This window comes from Mustela putorius, unplaced genomic scaffold (assembly GCF_011764305.1).
Source record: "Mustela putorius furo isolate JIRA1106 unplaced genomic scaffold, ASM1176430v1.1 tig00003853_pilon_pilon_pilon, whole genome shotgun sequence".
Taxonomy (NCBI): domain Eukaryota; kingdom Metazoa; phylum Chordata; class Mammalia; order Carnivora; family Mustelidae; genus Mustela; species Mustela putorius.
The window spans coordinates 17,450,539-17,473,258 of NW_025422005.1; the positions used below are offsets into that span (position 1 = coordinate 17,450,539).

A 22,720-nucleotide genomic window follows, 5' to 3' on the forward strand; every position below is an offset into this window, starting at 1 on the left:
CCTGAAGTTCCCTCAGGCCCTGATGGGAGGAGGACACGGGGGAGGCGCTGCCACCAGAGCGGGGGCGGGGGCGCCTGGGGGCGTTGGGGAGGGCAGGGCGGGGCTCACCTGGAACCCTTCTCACTTTCCAGTAAGAACAGCCCGGCTCTTTCCAAACCTGCCTCTGTCTGCTCCTTCCAGGCCTGGGAAGGCCCCCGGGCGCTTGACAGCGGTTCCCAGGTGTGCTGACCGCCGGGCGTGCAGGGACCGCGGGGCACCTGCCGGGACCGGGCCCAGCGCCCCAGGCCCGCCCGCACCTTCTGGGAAAGCGGGGGCGGCTACAGGCCTGTGCACCTCAGCGCCCCAGCCTCAGCCCCTGCCGGATTCATCCATCTCGGTGGGGTTCTTCTCGCCTGTTCTTGAGGGCCTTCAGGGGCCACAGCCTCCTGGGGAGCTCCTGCCTTCCTCCTCTATGTCTTTCTCTTACCTGTTTCTTTTTAATAATGAATTTTTGATGACACAAGCAATAAATTAATAGGCTTTCCTCTTCACACGTTTAAAGAGCACAGATTCACGGTCTCCCATCTATGGTCACACCCAAACCACAGGTCACTGCCATTATCAGTTTGGGGGGGGCGGTGGGGGGGTGGATTTTCCAAGTGTTTTTCTACCGACCCATGGAAAACAGACAATAGTGTGCATCTGTCTGTGTGGTTTTATGTAAGTAGTTTTATACTCTAACATTCTGTAACTTGCTTCTGGCATTTTTCACTCCACAAAACTCCATGGAGAACTTCCTACATTGGATACATAGTACATGGAGACTTTTTTTTTCCGCCGTTCAAACTATTCCACATATTTTCTTTGCCCCTCCTGCAGTTGATCGATATGTAGAATGGTTTTAATTTTTCAAGAAGACAAAAAAACCTCAATGATCACCCCTGTGTACACTTAGGTGGGTGTTTTTCTGGGGTAGACAATACTGAGGTGTGGGTCTGCTGGGTCAAAGGATACATTTTAAAAATGTCACAGGTAGGGGCACCTGAGTGGCTCAGTGGGTTAAGCCTGGGATCCTGGCTTAACCCAGGATCCCGGGATTGAGCCCCACATCAGGCTCTCTGCTCGTCAGGGAGCCTGTTTCCACCAGCACCCTGCCCCCCACCCCCCACCACCTGCCTCTCTGCCTACTTGTGATCTCTGTCTGTCAAATAAATAAAATCTTTAAAAAAAAAAAAAAAAAGTCACAGATACTGTGAATTGCTCCGCACAGCGGCTAGACCAATCTAACCCCTACCAGTAGCCTACATGAGGATATCCTTTTCCCAACATCCTCACCAACCTTTCATCTCCTCAAAACTTGTTGCCAATGTTTTCTTACTATTGCGCTAATTTGCATTTCTGTGGGCGTTTCCTGAAAGTTCCAGGTTGCTGGTTTGTGGAAAGAACTCAGGAATTGGGAGAAAGTGGTCTGAATCCCAGACACACCCTGTCACCATCTGCTGTGTGATCTTGGGCATGTTTAGTCACTTCTCTGGCCCTGGGCACACTCATCTATGTGAACTCTCTGCAGCCCATTTTCCTCTCTGCCTGAGAATCTTGGTTGTTATCTTGGCTTCTCTGCCTCCCTCTCTCTGAGATCTGAGTTTTCTTCGTCCCCAGGACACCTCTTCTGTCCCTGCTGCCACCACCCTCTCCCCTGCTGGGACCCAGACGTGCTTGGGTAAGGCACTGGGTCTAGAAGCCTCCTGCCGGAATGCACACATGGGCCCATTAGTAGCGTTTAGGAGGGGACGTTCTGGCCAGCTCTCAGCAGTTAACAAGGGCCGGGCACCAGGTGGGAAGGGCTGTGTTTATGTATTTTTTTTTCTTTATAAAACTTCACTTTAGAAAAATGAAACCCGCTGTGCAGAAATTTAAAAGATTGTAAAGAAAATAAAAATAAAATTTAATTCTGCTTTCCAGAGACTCATTGGTACAATTCGTGTGTCTCTTTCTGATAGATGTGTAGTACCTGGATAGTATTTTATATGCAGTTTTGTACTAATTTTTCATTTAGCAGTATATAAGGAGCATGTGTTTTAAAATCTTGACTTTCTTTTTTTGTTGTTGTTGTTAATGACTGCTTTCAGATAAGCTGTACCAACTGGGGTTCCCATGGGGTGTGGATGGGTAAGCTTCGGAAGAAGCAACATGACCCTCACCCATCTGGATGCACACTCTTGTCTTTAAGAGGCAAAGGGAGGGAGGGAGGTCAGAGAGTCCCAGGAACCTCCGTCATCTTCAAAGCCTGTCCCCCACCCACAAGCTTTCTTAGATAATCAACTACATTTCCTAGAAGTGAACCCCAGGGGGCACCACACACCAAAGAAAAGTGATCAAAACTGAGCCATTGCATTGGTTGGACATTTCCTCAGCTACTTCAAAGCAGAGAACACCATCTCTCCTGGGCTTCTCGACCTCTTCCTTACCTGACCATCTTCCCTTCTTCATCGTGTGTGTGTGTGTGTGTGTGTGTGTGTGTGTGTAATTTTCATATGTGCCCATAGGAGATTCTGGGAGTTAGATGGGTCAAGGAGCACCCGACGTCATGATAAGGGCCCTGAATTGCAGCTTCCCTGGTGTGCATTTTTGGGCCAAATACATCACTGTTCTGGGCCTCAGTGTTTCTCATCTGTCAAATGGGAGTGACAATTCCTTGCCCCTTTTTACTATGCGTGTAGGTGTGTGTAACTTTTTTAAGATTTTATTTATTTGACAGACAGAGATCACAAGTAGGCAGAGAAGCAGGCGGGTGGGGGTGGGGGGGAAGCAGGCTCCTCACTGAGCAGAGAGCCCAATGCGGGGCTCAATCCCAAGACTCCGGGATCACGACCTGAGCTGAAGGCAGAGGCTTTAACCCACTGAGCCACCCAGGTGCCCCTAGGTGTGTGTAACTTATGCAAAGTACTTTGAAAACCAAGAAGGCCTAAGGACTCTGCCTGGAGTGTGGAGATCAAGCTCACAGGTTAGGGATGCCTGTAGCATGATGGGGTAGATGGCGGCCATGTCAGTCCACGAGAGATGATGTTGGCCGCTGGGGAGAGGATGAACAGTTGTTGGATTCTGGATATATTTTGCGGGTAGAACCAATGAGATTTGTTGGAAGATTGGATGTGGGGTATGGGGGGTAACAGGCTCAAGGATGATACCGAGGCTTCTGGCTGAGCAAACAGAGACCAGGGATGCCATGTGCCTGGATGGGGCAGGTGGTGGCAAGATGGCTCTGAAGGTGCCAAGCAAGGGTTTGAATTTGGACTTGATAAGACTGAGATGTTTTTTAGTCACTGAGTGAACGAGTAAAGACAAAGGTCAGAGGATTGGGCTTTGGTCTCTTTCTCAGAGAACCTAAAGCTCACACTGGCCCGTAGGTTGGACTAGTTCAGAGACAAAAACAGTCCTCATGTACACGTGGCCACATCCATGGTGGCGCCCCGACAGACATCATTAATTCATTGGGGCACTCAGAATCCTCAACAGAGGTCGAAGCAGCCACCACCAACTGAATGGAGGTGACAACAGATGAAAGATCCCTGTTATCCTTGGACTTGAGAGGAAGCCCAAGAAGACAGTTAAAACCATGGGCTTTTGAGTCAGAGGGACCTGGGCGGGAAAGCTAATCTTGTTACAAATGAATCTGAGACCTCAGAAAAAAATAATGTGTTTGTCCTGCTTCAATCTCCTCATCTGGGGTTAGTAAGAGTTCCTATCTCTTAGGGTCACCGGGGACATTAAATGAGATAATCCAGCAAAATGACTTAGCACAGTTCCTGGGACACAGTGAGCTCTTAGTAAAAGCAGCAGCAGCACGAATAGCTGCTGAACTGTGTTATTTCAGCTTGAACATTCCAGAATGTATCTCCCTTAACTTGCTGTTCCTCAGGTCTGGGACGAAGACAGTGTGATGCTGGGACCGTCCAGCAGGAGGCACTGTTGACATTTACATCTCTGTTGCCCACAGCGTTTCAGGAAGTGGGGAGCAATTCTGCCTGGAGTAATGACCTCCAGTGATTGTTCTGGTAGCTGCCGACACCCCAAACTCAGCTTCTTTCACAGGGCCTGGTCCCATCTCAGACACTGTTGCTAGCTAGCCTCTTCCTACAAACTCAAAGGAAAACACTGAACCCGGCATTCCAGGCCCCGAGCCTCCCACTGTCCAGCTTACCAGCTGCTACGGATTTCCCTAAAGTGATCAGGCATGTGTCTTTTGGACACTTGGCATGTTGTGCCCGTTTGGAATTTGGGTCCCACAGCCGCTCTTCCCCCTCAGCTCTGTGAAGTAAAGCCCTTGTCCCGATTCCTCGTCTGCAGAACAGGAAAGAGATGGAGGTGGGGTCTGCTAACCCCGCTGTGCAGATGGAACCAAAGGAAGGCACATGCTTCACAACACACCCCAGCTCAGGTCACGGGCAAGCTAAAGGGAAACCAGAACCTGGGTGTCCCCAGCCTCAGGCGTGGGTGAGTCACTCGCCACCCAGACCGCATTCATTGTTAGACTCAGGCACTCATTTGGCATGGGCTGAGCACCTGTGACTTGCCAGGCCCCGTGCCAGGGCTGGGCCAGCCCAAAATGGAGTAAGGCCCTGTGCCGGGCCCCCGGAGGGCGAGGCAGCGCTCCGATGGGTGATAACAGTGCCGAGCTAAGGTGCCGTAATGGAAGGAGGGGTGCGGTCAGGGGCTTTCTGGACGCCTGTGGTAACCCTTGAAACCACAGCCTGCCTGAAGCAGGTGTCTTTTACAAAGGATGCATCTTTCCGTACACACAATGTCCAACACGGACTCCTCCGCAGCCTCCACCTCCTTTCTTGGTTTTGTACACGGGAGATGCTGGGACGTCCCACTTGGTAAACCGTGGCGTGCCTTGGCCACCCTCCCTCCGTCCTGCAGGAGAAATCTGCGATCTCTGGCATGTATTCGCTCCAGAAAGAACTACCAGTAGGTCTTCAGCTGTCGCCGTAAACAAACAAGAAAACAAAAATCAGGCTGCTTCTTGGGTGCTCCGGGCCACAGTGACACGCGAGGTGATTTTCGGTGGAAGACAGCGTGGGGTCAGCCAGCAGCTGGCCCAGGAACAGCACATGGGCCCGCTGGGGTGGGCGGTAGTTATTGTACAGGTTGATAAAAATAACCTCTCTTTTTTCTGCACACACACAAATAACACATGAGCTGTACAGAAATTAGGAATTAGACATTGTAGATATAACAAAAAAAGCAAATGTGTCCCTGTTACACCGCCTCCCTCAGAAATGGTCAGCCACCGGAAATGCCTTGGGAACGTGCCCACAGACACACACCTTTCCTTTTTCTTTAATAGGATGAGTTCATACTCTGCGTGTACATACTCTGTGTTCATACTCTGTGTATACATCACATAGAAATGTATATAAATATATGTGTGTATAAATGTATTTAGAACATTTTTTTTTAAAGATTTTATTTCTTTGTCAGAGAGAGAGAGAGAGAGAGAGATCAAGAGAGAGAGCACAAGCAGGGGGAGTGGCAGGGAGAGCCGGCAGAGGGAGAAGCAGGCACCCTGTTGCATAAGGAGCCCAATGTGGGACCTGATCCCAGGACCCTGGGATCATGACCTGAGCCGAAGGCAGACGCTTGAATGACTGAGCCACCCAGGCATCCCTAAACCCCGTTTCGTATTGAATAATATATTCTGAGTAAAAATAGCTAACGTTTATAGAGACTGTATGTCAGGCACAGCGCTCAGCCCTTCGCGTGCAGGATCTCATTCAGTCAACCCCCTGAGGTAGATGGTTGCTGTCCCCATTTTACAGATGGGAAAGCCAAAAGGTCAAGGGCCCTCTCTCGCCTAAGGGGCAGTGAGAGAAAGAGTGGAGCCCCGGCCCAGGAAGCAGCAGCCCCCAGGCTCTGGTCCAGCCTCTCCCTGGTTCAGGGCATCAGCTTTGTCATCTGAGGAGTCAGGGGGCTGGGCCAGAACAACCTTCTCCACTGGGGCGGGGGCGGCAGATTCCTTTTCCCACTGACAGAGCCACCTCCTCCAGGACCTCGTTCGGTCCGCCTTCTGAGGAGGACAGGAATCGCTAATGCCCATTGAACTGCAAGCCAGACTGTTCTAAGCGGTTCATTGGACAAAGCAGGGGTTGTTTGCATCCCTCTTTCCAGGTGAGGAAACTGAGGCACTGAGTGCTCAAGTCTTTTGCTGAATGTCACTCCATGAGTGAGGGGCAGAGTCGCCAGGCAAACCCAGACTCACTCAGTGCCGAGCCTGTGTCCTCTAGCTCTCCAGTGCTGTGTCACATTCTGACTCAGGAAACGCATGTATGTCAATATTTACCTGGGAGAAAAGTTGCACGAGCTGAAGACATAGCATGACATATTCTCAAATATGATTTCTTCGAGTCTATTTTGGAAAATTTCCGGCCGTAGCAACTATATTGCTTTCAAGGCTCATACTAGCTTATGACCTGCGGGTTGGAAATCATCGCTCCTGCCCTTCCTGCTCTGCCCCAGGGAAGTCCTTTGTAACGTGTGCGGAGCCTCTCCTTTTTTTTTTTAAATTTATTTTTTATTTTCAGCATAACTGTCTTCATTATTTTTGCAGAGCCTCTCCTTTTGATTCTAGGAAGTAGCCAACCCAGGCACTGTGATCCCATTTCAGAGAGGAGGAAACTGAGGACCAGAGCTGGGGCTGGGGCAGGTTCTGTTGGGGTCACTGAGGGAGAACTGGGATTTCTGTTCTAGAACCGGGCTGAGGACAAACTCTGCGCAGTCATCCTTCTGCAGAAGACTCTCCAGTCTACACTGTGCTTTGACTAAACGCCACTCTTCAGGCTGTCACATACATCATAGCACAAAAGTTCACGGGCATGGGGGTGTTAAGAGCTCTCTTGCTATAGATAAAGAAGCTAAGGCTCAGAGAGGTCGAGTGACTTGGCCAGGCCCACCCAGCCTGTAAGAAGGCAGGTCCAGTCTCGGTCCACATTGTGTTCCCAGAACCAAGCTCGGGGCCTGAAACGTCACAGGTGCTGAGTAAACATGTCTGTCCATCCGGCGTCCATCCGTCCCTCTGCCATTGCGCTGTGATTTCCTCATTAGCCCCCTCCCTGGGAAGCATGGTCCTGGGACTGGACAGGCTCCAGGGTAGTTTGGGGCCTGCTCGGGTTCTGCCTGGGCAAGGGTCCCTGGGGTGGGTACTCTTTGCTGAGTTTCGGTTCCAGGTCCCTGCACGCCAGCTGGGCCCTGCCCTGTCAGCTGAGAGGGCGGGAGGGATCTAGACCGCTCCCCTGGGCCAGGGTGGAGCCTGGCCAGCGCCTGTGCTCCCGGGGCCTCTCCCACCGCTTGCCACTCCTGGCTCAGGCCCCTATTGGGGCCCCAGATCTCTGCTCCTACCTCCAGCCTGAGTTGGCTTCTCATTCCTGGGGGCTCCCTCCCTTAGCAACAGGCAGCGGATTCCTGCGTCTCTGCTGGGGAAGTGGTTGGGGGTAAGAGAGTTAAGCCTCGGGGCTGAGGTCATGGTTCCCCGGGTGGAAAAGGACAGACACAGAGCCTTACACTCTGTTCATTTTGGAAGGGGCATTGTCCTTGCCCCAGAGAAAGGAGGTAGGGACCCTGGAGTCTTAATGTCAACCCTCTCTTCCCTGAGCAGGAAAGGATCTGATCCCCAGCAGGAAGCCCAAAGCTGACTCAGGAGAAGGTTCTGGACCTGGGAGGGGAGGAAGGGAAGGATGAAGGGCTAGAAGCCAGGGCAGAGAGCCAACAGCTGGCTTTGACAAGGCACCACATGGTTCAGAGGGTGCCAAGTGTTCCAGGGGTGTGGCATTTTCACCTCCACCCTCCTCCCTGCCCATCTGGGCCCCACCCCTCCCAAAGAGCTGGCTCACCACCCCCTTTCTCCAGGAAGCCTTCCTGGATTGATTCTATCCTGCATTGCCGGGAGGGAAGGCAGTGAGACTGAGACCCACCTTGGTGTAAACTCACAGTCCAGTCGTGAGCCTCCACGTAACAAACCAGTACCCACATTGCAGGAGGCCCCGCCTGTCTTCCATCTCATGCTCAGATGTCGGGTGCCTCTTTGGAAATGAGTGTCAGCACGAGTTTGCAGATGAAATACGCGCGCGTTTGTGTGTGTGCGTGCGTGCGTGCGCACGCATTACTTGATATTCCTATTTTGTTTTTTTGCCAGGAACAGTAGATGTTCCCAAAGGGAATTCCAATGGATGCCTATTAATGTTAGCCCACCCACCTGACCCTCCCACCGGAACAAGGGAGTCTTGCGGTCAAATACATTGGGGTCTATGGGATTATGTGGTGCCAGTTTCCCACGGTTTCCCAAATTTATGTGACCTCACAGCTTTCTTTTACGGTGGAGCATCTCATGGGCCTAGACTGCTACTGAGTACCCTTTGGGAATGCTGGGACCCAGAATATTCTAGAAAGGGCAGACCCCCCTTAGCAATAACTTATAACACAACGTACTTCCATAGGCTGAGGGCTAACTTTATGTGCTAAGCCTTTCCATGCTAGATCTCAGCAAATTCTCAAAACGGTGAGATGATTCTGAAAGGAAGGATATCTAGGTTATTGGGCGTGTTAATGCATGAGAATCTCCCAAACCGTGGGTCTTACATTACCTGGAGTGATGTTCAAAATATCAACCCACATGACATAGGCATTGGCCAATATGCAGGCATGCCTTGCTTTATTGTAATTTGTAGATTTTTCATTTTTAAAATTTTATTTATTTATTCATTTAGTTATTTATTTTCAAATTGAAGGTTTGTGGCAACCCTCATTGAGCAAGTCGATTTTCATTGCTATTTTCCTGACAACTTTTGCTCACTGCGTGCCCCTGTGTCACATTTTGGTAATTCTAAAAATATTTCAAGCTTTTTCTTTATTATTATGTGTGTTAGGGGGAACTGCAATTAGTCATTATAACTCGCTGAAGATCAGATGATGGGTAACAGTGTTTAGCAGTAAGATATTTTTTAAAGATATGCACGTTGTTGTTATAGATAGAAGGTTGTTGCAACCCTTAATGGACCATAGGATAGTATAAACAGAACTTCTACGTGCACTTGGGAACCCCCCACATTCACTGGACTGGCTTTATTGTGGTGTTTGGAACAGGACCTGCAGTATCTTGGACGTGTGTCCGTCTAGATGTAGTAAGATCCCCTGGTGAGCTGGGCTTGAGTCCTTTGCTCGCTGAACTGTGGGAAGTCCGACCTGGAAGACTGGAGGGTAGGAGACAGGATCTCTCCAGTGCTGAGCGGGGGTGGTTAGAGGCTTTGTGGGGTGAGGGGCAGGGAGGAGGATTGGGGACGACAGCTGCTTACCTGTCAGATTGGGAGCCTCTTGCTATTTTTGACGACTTTGTGGATTCTCCTACACCGAGTGTAGGCCCTGAATGGACCACAATAAACACCCTTCCCGTCTGCGGGAAGGAACCAGAGTGCTGACCACTGCCCAGGATCACGTTTTGGTTTTATTTGCAAACTTGAGGAACAGCCTCTGGTAAAGGTCCAAATATCGACTTTGAAATCAGGAAGTTCTGAGTGTAAATCCCAACTCAAACACTAACTTGCAGCATGTCTTTGGGCAAGCCATTTGCTCTCTCTAAATCTCAGTTTCTTTATCTGTGAAATGGGGATAACCATACAGTTGGTCTCACTGGGTTGTTATGAGGCTCAAACGAGAAAACACGTGTCAGGCGCAGCCCTGGCCTCTGGTAAGCCCCCCACAAAGGGGAGTCCTCAACAATAAGGGCAGTGCTGTTGATTATTATCAAAAAGACCATGGGTTATTCAGCCTTCTTTTGAGGAAGACAATACAGGTTTGGGACTTTCTGTGCACAAAATCCAGCATTTTTTCTGGACATTGTCAGACATTAATTAGAACAGTGAAACTGGGAACCCATCATGAGAAATATAACCCGGAGCAGCTTCCCGTTGCCGATGGATGTGTTTCTGCCACCTGCCTTCCTGCGCAGGACTCCTATTGGGAAATCCCAGCGGAAGTACATTCAGCCAATCAGAATTTAGCAACGCCCTCTTCCTGGACAGGACATCCAATTAAAGTCAGCCAAGCCCAGAGCTCTACTTACCAACCAGTCAGAACTCAGTAATTACCTAGTATCCAGCTCTTTAGTTGTTACCCAGTGAGAACCCAGCAATTTCCTGATCCCGTGCGGATTGCTCCGTAAGAACCTGGATCTGTCTCAGGCTGGCCAGGCGCGCTCAAAGAGCTGCTGGTCTGTTGGTTTGATGTCCACCAGAGCTGAGTTATTATGGTGAATTAAGAGAGCTCTTTAAAAGACTTAGAGGCCGTGTAAAATAGTAAATCACAATCAAATTTAAAGTAAATTTAAATTAAGACTAACATTATTTATGTTGTTTATAAGAAATATTATTTGTTTTTATTATTTTATTAAGAAAAACTGTTGGTAAACGGCTGGGCTTTCTGTGGGAAGTTCTCTGGAAAAGATGTGACCAGAATAGTAAATTGGAAACATAATGCCAGATGACAAAAATAGGCACTGCTCTTCATGGGTGACTTTCGCCGAGGCCCTCACCAGCCAGGAGCTGCCTCTGTCCCACGGGTGGCTTTGACCAGTACCTTCTCAGTAAAAATGGCCTTGGCTGCTAGTGAATGGGCTGGCTGCCCACTGCCCACCAGTCAGTCCAGGGAGGCCTGTGTCTCCTGTCCAGAACAGCAGGGCCTGTGAGCTGGTCTCCCGGAAATGGGGGCCGGGCTGCCCAGCGTTGCCACCCACTGGCCAGAGTGGTCGGTTGGGGTGATTCCCAGAGGAGGGGTACGCAGAGCATGCCCCTGGCTAATGGACCCAGCATGCTTGTCCTTGCCCAGGTGGGGCCTGGTTAATTACTGACCAGAGAAAGAAGGTGACGGAATCCTGGGTGTAAACACCGGCCTTTCAACAGTCCAGGGCCCTTGCAGCCTGGAGGCCGGTTTCTGGGCCCACCATACAAAGAGGTGCATTCACCACTATGGTAAGAGGGAGTTGGTTCAGTTCTCTGGAGGGTTCGTTCAGACCCTGGGATGGAAGCCCTGGGGAGCCCCAGGGTTTCTTCTGTGGGGCTAGGATGAGAAGCTGCACCTGCCCATCTCGGTGGCCTTGAGGTGTGATCCAGCTGCTGGGGCAGAGGGTTGAGTGCTTGGGCAGTGAACGAGGGGCAACATGGGTGGCCGAGCCCTCTCTGTGCTTGCAAGGCTCCCTGGATAAGTCACTTTCCCTCTTTGACCTCAGTTAGATGTAGATGCTGGAGGATGTGATTGCCAGGGTCCCTCAGCCTGCTTCTCAGCCCTGCCCTCCCTGTCTGGCACTGCCCAGTTCCTTTCTCTGTCCCTCCACCAATAGTCTCTCCCTCAACCAGACCCATGTCTGCCCTGACTTCGGAACACAGTATGTGCAAGTTCCTACTCCTGTCTCAGCTCCATCTGCTTTTGCTAGGATGTGTGCACTAGACTCTCAGTTGTCTTCCCACTTTCACCCTGCTACACCGCAATTTTTCTTCTTATAATAGTCAGAGTGCCTTTTTAAAATACAAATCTCCTTCTGTCATTATCCCCATCTCTCCCCTGAAAAATCCCTTTAAGGTCACACTGCCCTTAGGATAGAGACAGGATCCTTCCCATGCCCTATAGGGCCCCACAGGATCTGGCCTCTGCCTACCTTGCCTGCTCCTTCTGCGCATGTGCTCCCCTCAGTCTCTGCAGCCACATCAGTTCTCTTTGGGTCCCCTGCATTCTCTGCGTTCTTTCCTACCTCAGGACCTTTGCATGAGCTGTTTCCTCTACCTGGAATGCCCTTTCCAGCCCTCATTCCACACCTCCACCTATTTAACTCCTGCTTATTCTTTCTCAACCCAAGTGGCACTTCCTCAGGGAAACCCACCCTGACCCACCACCAGACTAGGCGCTCAGAGGATGCCCCCCCCCCCAATACACTCCTCGATACTGGTGAGTGCACATTTATGTGATTATCCTTCTCCTTGGGGGCAAGGGCCACGCCCATGCTCCCACCCCAAACCCCAGCACAACGTCTGGTCACTCAGTAGAGTTTTGTTGAGTTTTTTTTAATTTAACACATACTTGTTCATAAAATATTGACCCATATAATACGTCATTATTTGACCCTTGTTTGCAAAGTAAGCAGGGCATGGAGTATCATAATCTTTTTAGAGTAGAGGAAACTGAGACTTTGAGGAGCAAGTTGCTTTGTCTAAGATCGTTGAGTAAGGGGAACAACCAGGGTGTACGATTCAAACCCAGCTCTCCCACTGACACTTTTTGCACCTGACCTCTTTCTCCTGGGACCCCAACCCTTCCTTTACCATCTGCTGAAAACTACTTTTCTATCATTTGTTGTTTTGTATCTACTGCTAAATCTTCCATCTGACTTTCTAGGGTTCTGGAAATAAGTGTCACAGGCAAGTTTAAAGGTAGACCGGGCCTTGCAGGGGAGGGTTAGGTCCTTGGGTACCCAGGAGAGAACAGGAGTCCAGAGTAGTCCCCTGCAAAGCTGACTCATCCCTGAGGAACAAAAGGATCCTGAGCACCGGCAGTGTGTTGGCCACTGTTCTCAGTGCTGAGCACACAGCGGGGGGAAAAAGACTCAGTCCCTGATCTCCAGTTGCCAGCATTCTACTGGGGAAAGATAATAAATAAATCTGACAATTTCCAAATATGGTATGTATTACAAAGAAAAAATAAGGGAAAAGGAAGAGAGAGTAATTGTCCATGGTGGTCATAGAGGGCCTCTCTGAGGAGATGACATTTGAACTGAGACCTGGATGATGGGAAGGAGGGACTCACAGGACGTTCTCAGGGGTAGAACATTCCAGGAAGAGGAGACAGTTAACACAGAAGGCCCAGACAGCGGGCCTAGGTGCCTGGTGCACAGTGAGCAAGGGGGATTGGGGGGGCTAGTGCAGAAGGAGAGGGGGAGCAGCGACCAGTCACAGGGGATCTTGAGGTCACGGTGAGAAAAATGACTTTTAGTCCTAATGTGATGGGAAGCCAGCTGCAAGTTCTGAGTGGGAGAGTCCTACAAGCTGATGCACGTTTGTAAAATACCGCTCTGTCCACCACGTGCAGATGGACTGTGGCAGGTGGGCAGGGCGGCTGGTGGGAAGCGGCTGGTCATGCCGACCAGGCTGCAGGGTGGTGAGAAGTTATTGGGTCGGGTAAATCTCCATAGCAGACCCACAGGAGGTGCCGATGGGGTGTGAGGGATAGAGAGGAAGCCAGGATGACTCCTGGGTTTGGGATCTGGGCAACATTTATTTATTTATTGGTTGGGGGGAGAGGGGGAGTGCCAGTGCACACGAGGTAGGGGGAGGAGCTGAGGGAGAGGGAGAGAGAGAATCTCAAGCAGGCTCCATCTCACAACCCTGAGATCATGACCTGAGCCAAAATCAAGAGTCTGACACTTAATCCACTGAGCCACTCAGGGGCCCCTGGATTTGAGCAACTTTTAATGTGCTGGGAAGCCTGGGGGTGAGCAGGGATGGGGGAGGGGTGATGATCCGAGTTAAGTATGGGGACATGTTAAGTTTGAGATGTCAACGAGACATCCCAATGGCCCAATGGAGTGGACAAGTGGATTTAGGAAGCCTGGGATGGGGGTCATCCGTGTAGAAATGCAACCAAGGAGGTCACCTGCCTCCTGCCTCCCATGCTCTTCCCGCCATCTGTCTCTCTGTCCCGCTCTTTCTTGCTGCCTCGGTGGCTCCCCTCTAGGAGCAGGCTGCAGAGGCGGGCCTCTGGGGTGATACCGAGCCCCGCCCTCCACTTTCTCCGCCCACCCTGGCCCCGTGCCCTCGTTCCCTCAACAAACAGCCCCAGGCCTCCCAGGCCGCTGTATTTCAGAAAAGCGTTCCAGTTTGGCAAAGCAAATATAGCCGAGGAGAAAGGCAACACCTTGCAAAACAGCATCAGGCCCCCAAAGGAGATTTTCTTGGCCTTGCCTTTAACTTTCTCACCTGGCCGCAAGCCAAGAATGTGTCCTGTGTTTTCTTCCTTGGTCCCTCCCCACCCGCCCACCCCATCCCTGGTGTCTGCAGTTCCCAGAGTGTTAATCTCCCATCGCAGGAGTGGGAGACCTCAGAAATGGCCCCAGGGCTGCACAGTCAGGCACAGCTGGCCTGGGCCATCCTCCTCCCTCCCACCGAGCCCTGGGCTTCCCGTGGAATGGTGGGAAGGAGTGTGGGCTCTGGAGTGGAACCACCAGGATCGAAGTCCGAGCTTGGCAGCTGTGTGACCTCAGGCAAGTTACTTCCCTCTCTGTGCCTCAGTCTCCTAGGATGGTAAGAGTAATGAGTTACTCATACGTGTAAGGGTTAGAAGGGTGTTTGGACATAGTCAGGGGTCAATAAGTAATTCTGAGTAGGTTGATCTTCCTGGGCTTGGTCAAGATAAAGAACACAGGTCCTGGAGGGGCACCGCCGGCCTTCAGGTGCCAGCGCCAGGACTTGTCACTTCTCCCCTGGGTGCCTCGTCTTTCTCTGTAGCAGAACCATCCTCGAAACCTGGTCAGGCTCGTGGAGGAGCTGTGGTGCGGCCCTTACCGGCACCTGGCACTGGGGTCTGCGTGCTCTGTGGCTGCGGACAGGGGGGAAAGCAGGGTGCTTCCGTCCCCCAGCTCCCCACAGTCAGTGCAGGCCCCTCACCTCCACGGGCCAGGCTGTGATTCACTGCCTAGCAGGGTTCCTGCTGCCTCTGGGAATGCCACCAGGATGGCCCCACGGAATGAGAGCCTCACTTCTGTGGCTTAGCACGCTGCCGTCATTGGAACACAGCTAGTGCGGGAAGGCTTTACCATGTGGTCTTGGGTCATGTGAGGACCTCGGCGCGAAGATGTTAATGAGCTGTTTTCCTGAGGGGATATGGGAAGGGAAAGCGTGCTTTCCCATCATGCCTCTCTTCCAGGCTCAGACCCACAGGCCGTGCTGGTGCCTGCGGGAAGGGCTTCTGGCTTCTGTACCTGGCCTGCCTGCCTGGCACCACCCACCTCTCACCACACAGGTCCTGCACAACCCCAAGGCCTTTCCCCACCTTCTTGAGCTTTCTGGCCCCAGGGCCTTTGCTCACGCTAGTCCCGTACCAGAGTCACATCCCTCTCCTCTGTCCCCGTTCACACTGCTCCTCGCTTCTCTCGGATGATCTCTGACTGAGTTTCTGAGCCTCAGCACACCCCACGGTGGGGGGGGGGGCGTCGAGATTTGTGGTAGAGATAGTCCTGCACACTGCAGGCTGTTTATCAGCACCCCTGGCTTCTACTCACTAGAAGTCAGTGGCGTCTCCCCAGCTGTGACAGCCAAAAACGCCTCCAGATGTCGCTAAATGTCCCCCAGGGTGTTGCAGAGTTGGGAACCAGTGGTGTATATTATAAGCCAAGAGTCTGGGGTTGGCTGGGGCCTTGGCTTTCCACCCTGGCTCTGCTCCTGCTCACTGTGGGGCCGGGCCAGAGCTGCATGGGCCTCGATGTGCTCAACTGCACGATGGGCACAAGAAAGCCTGTCTTGAAGATGACATTTTAAAACCATCCCAGTTGGGGCGCCTGGGTGACTCAGTGGGTTAAAGCCTCTGCCTTTGGCTCAGGTCATGACCTCAGGGTCCTGGGATCGAGCCCCGCATCAGGCTCTCTGCTCAGTGGGGAGCCTGCTCCCCCCTCCCCTCTGCCTGCCTCTCTGCCTACTTGTGATCTCTGTCTGTCAAATAAGTAAATAAAATCTTAAAAATAAAATAAAATAAAACTACCCCAGTAATAGGTGTCTGAAACATTGAAGCTAAAATTCCGGAGACAACAATGCCATTTGACTTGGGCTACATTCCTCTTCCCAGGCTCCTCTTTTCAGGGACCAGCACCCCTGTCTTTACCCCCACTTCAAGCAGGCCCCAAACTCTGGAGTCGTCTTTGATTTCAACAGCCCACACTACCCATTGGCAAATGCTTTCAGTACCTCCCAAACCACCCCAAAGAAGCCCTTCACCCCACTTCCACTCTGTGCCGCAAACTCCCCTGCGGACACTACAGCAGCCTCCTCCTTCCCTGGTTCCCTGGTCTCCCCATTCTGCCCCTCCTGGTCTAGAATCCGCGGTCCACACGGCAGCTCGAGGGGCCTCCTTACGACAGACTCAGTCAAACTTGAGTCGGTCACAGTCGCTGCCCTGCCCCTGCCCCTCCTCAGCCTTACCCAGCAGGCCCCATCCGCACTGGCCTCTTCCTCAAAGTTGTGACCACCTTGCCACTGGCCTCCAGCCTCAGCGCTCACCTGGCGGGTGTCTCCACTCTAGTCACATTCCTGCTCCCGTGGGGTCCTCGCGGGTGGGTGGGCCCTGCCCGACTCCCCCCTACAACATCCTCCCCAACCCCTGTTACTCTCAGCCCCTTTATCCCACTTTATTCTTCCGTGGCCTTTATCATGATCGAAACTCTGCTCTTTATTTGTTTACAGTCTTGCCTTATTCATAGCCTTCCCCAACCAGAATGGTCAGCTTCTTGGGAGAGGGGCCTGGTCCTGCCTGCCACGTGTCCTCACGGCCACAGACTGGCATCTGGTAAATGCTCAGTGAATACGGAAATCCAGCCGTAAGGGGTCGTCCGTCTTTAAAACACAGTTCAAATGTCGTCCAGCCCCCCTCCTTTCCCCAGATGGAAGCCCTCTTTCCCTCCTCTGGGCGTCCGAAGCATCTGTATCTCTTTCCCTGGCTGAGTCCCTTGGCCCTGATTTTCCCAGCTGCGCAGTGAGCTTCAAGAGAGCAGTGACCCGAGCCCACTTATTTCCGTTCTGCATAGAGCTTGGCACGAGGAAGGTTCTGCATAAATACAGAGAGGGACCTTGGTTGCCTAAGGAGGGCTCAGAAGGGCTATGTGGTTTGCTGATCGTTTCAGAAGCTTGGCAGAAAAATGTCACATGCCCTGCTACAGCCGATTAGAGATGGCAGCAAATTCTGCGACACTACGGAGAGGCAGGGCTTAAGTTCCCTTGAACCTGGGTGGACCCATGACAGCTCTGACCAACAGACTAGAGCAGAAGCGATGCCCTTCCAGGTCCTGGATCGGGCCTTGAGAGCCTATTGCTTCTATGTGCTGTCACCGGGAGCCTGGAGCTGTCACAGGGGGTGGGGGGCAGCTCTAACGACATTGGCTGGAGAAATCCAGCATGGAGGCCCCGAGACCCTGAGACCCTGAGGAGGAGGAGCGCCGCCCAGCTGAGCCCAGCCTCACTGCCACCCCCACAGAACTGCCTGGAATGTGGGTGAAGCTTCAAAGGAGCCCAGCCAAGCTGAGCAATGTGAGACAGGCATCTAGAACGACATCGTTGGCCTGCTGACCCCTGCCCGGATGCCCAGCCCACAGGAGCATGAGATGCAATGAAATGTTTGTTTTAAATCACCAGCTTTGTAATCGGTTATCAGGACACATGTCAGCTGTATGGAAGGCAACTGCCCAGGCAAGAGTCTGAAGCTATGACGGGTGGAAAGGTTCTGGGATCTGTGAGCGAGGTCTGCCGTCAGTATCGGAGGGGAGACGGGGCCTTACCTGGGGCTGCCTTTGCCACAGTCGCAGCGAATTGTGTCAAATGCAGTAAGACGTGATCTGATTTTGCCCTCACAGGTAGGGCTTAGCCTCCCCATTCTATAGATGAAGAGACTGAGGAACAGAGTGATTACAAAGCTTGCCCAAAGTTACTCAGCTCACGGTGGGCAGAGTAGCTTCTGTGGCTCCAAAGTCCACCCTTTTCTCACTTAACAAGGCAAGAACACAAAACCCTCCCCTGGTGGAGGTGTTCAAACCTCCCCTCCGTCCTGATCGATGGCTGACTCCTCGCCCTGCCTTCTGTTTTTTTGCCAACCCTCAGCCCTTGGCTCTGGGGCTGGAGACAGCTGGCACGAGGCCAGCATCCCCAGGGCCCCAGATCTGCTGGGTTTCCCCTCTGTCATGGGAGGCTGGCACTTAGGTATCTCTCAAGGGTGGAACAAGGCGCGTTTGTAAAGGGCTTAACCAAATACCCGTTTCAGAGCTCCGAGAGCCCAGCAAAGCCAAGCGCTCCCTGCAAGGTTCTTAGAGCTGGCCACACTTTCTTGGGGGAGTTGGAAGCCTTGGGTGGGGAGACGGGGGCGGAGTGGAGGCTGCGAGCTCAGGTCCTGCTCCACCCCTTCCTGGACGTGTGATCTTGATCAAGGGACTTAGTTTTTCATTTGTCCCGTGAGGAGTATTAAACCTCCCTTGCATGGTAATTCTGAAGATAAAAGGATTTAATGTTAGTAAATTTCTAGAACAATGCTTGGCATGCACTGGGGCTTATTAAATATTTCTTGATGAATTAATGAAATGTTGGATAACTCTTCGTGACCCGGAGGGGTGTACTCAGGTCTGGATTCCATGCTGGGATCCTTCCTGTGCTTGGCATACAGTAGGCGCCTAATATGTATTTGCTGAAAAAATTCTTCCAAGTCCAACCTCAGGTAGTCATTTCTAGGGACAATAAAAAAAATGATATAATACATTCCAAAGCAGACAGAATTTATTCGGGTGACGGTAATCCTTCTGCTCTCCAGACCCCATATCAGGCAGTCATATCTGTGAACCAGGAAGTAAGTAAAAATAAAAAGGCCTCTGGACACACGGAATAGGCAATATAAAGTTCATACATCAATACCTATGACTTTTCTCCCGGAAGTACCCTCTGATCCTCATTTTTAACCTAGTTACTCTTGGTTTACAAACAAATCCATCAGGTACCCCATGGTGGTTTCAAGCCCACCCCAGACTGGAGATGGAGAAGCTCCCAAAGATGGAGAAGTGCTCGGGCAGGAATGATTCCAATGGGAAATTGGGCTTCACATCCATACAGTAGAATGATAATAAAATTCAGTACAACCCCATGGTAATGTGAATTCTAGTGAACCAGCATTGGGCAATGGGCTCCTGGTGCCACAGAAGTTAAGACCTGCTAGCCCCGCGGGCTGCTCTAACTTTGCAACACACACTCTTGCGTTTTGTGTGATTAGAATCTTCAGGCTCCACTTCTGCTGTATGGCCGGTTTTATGAGCTGACAATGTTACTTTCGGAGGACTTCATGTAGGCCAGGAGTTTCTGTGCACTTCCTCTCTTGATCCCCACAACCAGCCCATGAGATAGGTGTTATTATCCCCTTCTGGACATTTCTCAGCCTTGCCACTGTTGACATTTGGGGACAGATCACTCTTGTGCGTTGTAGGAGGTGAAGTGTCTCCCTGGTCCCTAATGGTTGGATGCTGGGAACACCCCCACATCTGAGTTGTGATGAACACAGATGTCTCCAGACAATGCCCGGTGCCCAGACCTGAGCCACCCTCAGCTGAGAACCTGTTAGAAGCCTAGAAAAACTGAGGGTGGCAGACAGTGAAGGTTGTCCAAAGTCACACAACTGGGGAGTGCTGAGCCGGGATTTGTGCCCGAGTTCATGAGCTCTGAGCTCCTAAGATGATGCCCCACAGGGACTGTTGTGAGGCTCAAATGGGATTATGTTCTGGAATAAAGGTCACAACTTGCTGTTCTGAAGCCTCTAGGAAGGGCTCCTTGAGGATGACCTTTGTTCTCGGGGATAAATTCCCCTGAACTTCACCCTTGACCTTCCTGACTCTTTCCCCTTCTGCCTTTCCTTGAGGGTTTCTTCCCAGTGTCCTCTCTATAAGGTGGAGGTAGCAAGGAAGGGTCCCTATCTGGGACCTTGGACTCCATTTTTGATAGGCTCCTGGTTTCTTCAAAGAGTCATTTCCTAGGAAGAAGTAACACTGCCCCTACTTTCCCCCAGTCTGGGTTGATAGGGTTATTACCTGAGCTGGTTGCCTTGTCGAGGGCACAAGTCAAGGATGGCAGTTAGGTTGGATGGAGCCCAACAACCCCAGTGCATTTGGTGGGGCACTGTGTTGAGAAGAATTCTGAGGTCATATCTGGGCTTAGTAGGGAAGAGCATTGTGCTGGATACTGGGCACAAGGGGTAGGGGTGTACTGAACCATTTCTGTCCCTGTCTTAGGCCTAGAGGGAGCTGATTCTCCCAGGCATGTCCTGGATCAGGAAGACAGGCTCTAGAAGGCAGACCTCTGACAAAAGGATGGAACAACTGTGTCCCTCTGGGCCTCGTTCCCTTTGATGAGGATGTGAAGGAGTCTGGGCATTCTAGGTGGGGGGCCTTCTTGGGGGAAGCAGGTAGAGAGGGCACCTCTTACACACGGAGGTAGACAGGGAGCTGGGCCTTTGCTGAGTTCACTGGATTGAGTGCTGAGGGTGTGTGGCGTGTGACACCAAAAACTTCACTGTGTGACCATCTGTGCTTCTTTCCCTCATATCTTCCCTGGCCTTAGTAGTGTCTTGTTTAAAGAGTCTCAGCTGTGCTCTGGGGAATGAAGGTCAAAATTTCAAGGTCAAACTTGAAGCCGACTACCGAAGAGAGCACTGTGCTCCTCTCCCCAGGACAGCAGGGATCCGTGGGAGGCCCCCAAAGAGAAGGCAGATCTCGAAGGACAAGGTTTGGAACTGCCATGCTCAGCTGCTCACTTTGGAGGCTGTGGCTTTGGATGACAGATTCCTTATAAAACGCTTGTATTTTTCCTTATAATGACAGATTGCTTATAAACAGATGACAGATTCCTTATAAAACACTGCTCCCCAAGGCTAGGGCCTCGACCAGGTCTTGAGCTGGAGGGATCTGGGAAGAACGCACCAGCTGAGCCACCCAGGCGCCCCTAGAGTCAGATCTTTTATTTCAAACTGTGAAATGATAAATTTTCAAAACAGTGGAAAGCATGAACTTTTCTGGATGTGAATTGATTCATTCAATAAATATTTATTGAGCACATCTGTATGACTGGTACTGTATCAGAACAGGCAGAAATCCTGGCCTTCATGTAGGTGACACTGGTGAGAGAGACAATAAGGAGCAAGAAAGAAAAGGAGAGGACATGTTAGACAGTGATAAGTGCTAAGGAGGAAAAATAAAGTGGGAAAGAATAGGGGAAGGGGGAAGTAAAATTTTAAATAGGATGGCCAGTGGATATGGGAAGATGAATACTGAGTCCAGTGTTGAAGGAAATGAGGCTGCCAGGCACAGGTGATCAAGGAAGAGCATTCCAGGCTGAGTGAACAGCAAGTGCAAAGGCCCTGAGGTGGAGGCTTGTGTGCTTATTATGAGGAATCTCTAGGAGCAGAAGCATCATGATAAGGGGAGACAGAGAGGAGAGTGGTACCAAGAAGTGACAGGCCCAGGCCACGTAGGATGTACAGGGCATGGTAACGAATCTGAATTTTCCTCTCAGTACAGAGGCCATGCCACATGATGTTAATGGTGGTTTTCTCTGGAGAGTAGAATTTTAAATAATTTGTCTTTACTTTTTTTGTTGTATGTGTGTGTGTTTGCTTGTTAATACAATGAAGATATATTGCTTTTAAAATAAGAAAAAGGCCACATACCTTTCTAGCTTTAAAACATATGTTTTTAAAATATAAAAACATATGTTTTTTGCTGAGTTTTGCCACATATCTTTCTAGCTTTAAAACATATGTTTAGGGACGCCTGGGTGGCTCAGTTGGTTAAGCAGCAGCCTTCGGCTCAGGTCATGATCCCAGGGTCCTGGAATCGAGTCCCACATCAGGCTCCTTGCTCGGCAGGGAGCCTGCTTCTCCCTCTGCCTCTGCCTGCCTCTCTGTCTGCCTGTGCTCGCTCGCTCTCTCTCCCTCTGTCTCTGACAAATAAATAAAATTTTTAAAAATAAATAAATAAATAAAACATATGTTTTAAAAACATTAAAAACACATGTTTTTGCTGAGTTTGCATTCCTCCCTGCCCCCCTATATTTTAAGGCAATTCTTAAGCACATCACAACATTGGATTGGGTTTGTCTTTTGGAAGATATTTTTCCTAGAAGTAAAAAGCACCTGAAAACTTTTATGGAATGAAAAAAAAAAAATCATTGTACTGAAAACACGAAGTAGAATACATTTATAGAGTGGGAAATAATGTTTTCTTTCACTCCAGTGATTGCGGACATCGCCAGTGGAAGGAGCACTGAGCAGGGTGTGGGGTGCTGGTGACAGCGGGGGCGGGGGTCAGGCAGCATGAAGGGCACGGCTAGAAGCTGACGTCCCCTGCCGCCTTTTTCCCTGTGCTAGGTCTCGTAACCACCTGGCTCAGTGTTGTCCTCTATAAAAGGGAATAGTAGGGGCTCTGGGGTGGCTCGGTGGGTTAAGGCCTCTGCCTTCGGCTCAGGTCATGATCCCAGGGTCCTGGGATCGAGCCCCGCGTCGGGCTCTCTGCTTGGCAGGGAGCCTGCTTCTCTTCCTCTCTCTCTGCCTGCCTCTCTGCCTACTTGTGATCTCTGTCTGTCAAATAAATAAATAAAATCTTTAAAAAAAAAAAGGGAATAGTAATTATGCCCATGTTAGCGCAGGAAATGAGCTGTTCAAGGCACGTTAAACAAGAGAGATTTAACATGGGGAATTAGAAGCTTACAGAATCACTGGAAGAGAACCAGCCCTAGGCTGGGTCTCTGGGAACCATGTCCAGGCGCCACTGAAGAGGTACTTCAACTCTGAGGTCAGGCTCAAGACACACCCCTAACTGCTAATCACCCCTCAGGAAGGCACATCCAGAAGCCACTGTTGCAACTTCCTCTTGGCACCTGTGTTTAAAGGGCACCAGAATCTGCTGCAGAAAAATGTCCTG

At 51.0% G+C, this 22,720-nt stretch overlaps 1 pseudogene; it reads right to left on the reverse strand.

The window, feature by feature from the left end:
* Positions 1-12: 12 nt before the first annotated feature.
* LOC101679810 overlaps positions 13-22,720 on the reverse strand; it is a 33,644-nt pseudogene continuing 10,936 nt past the window's right edge.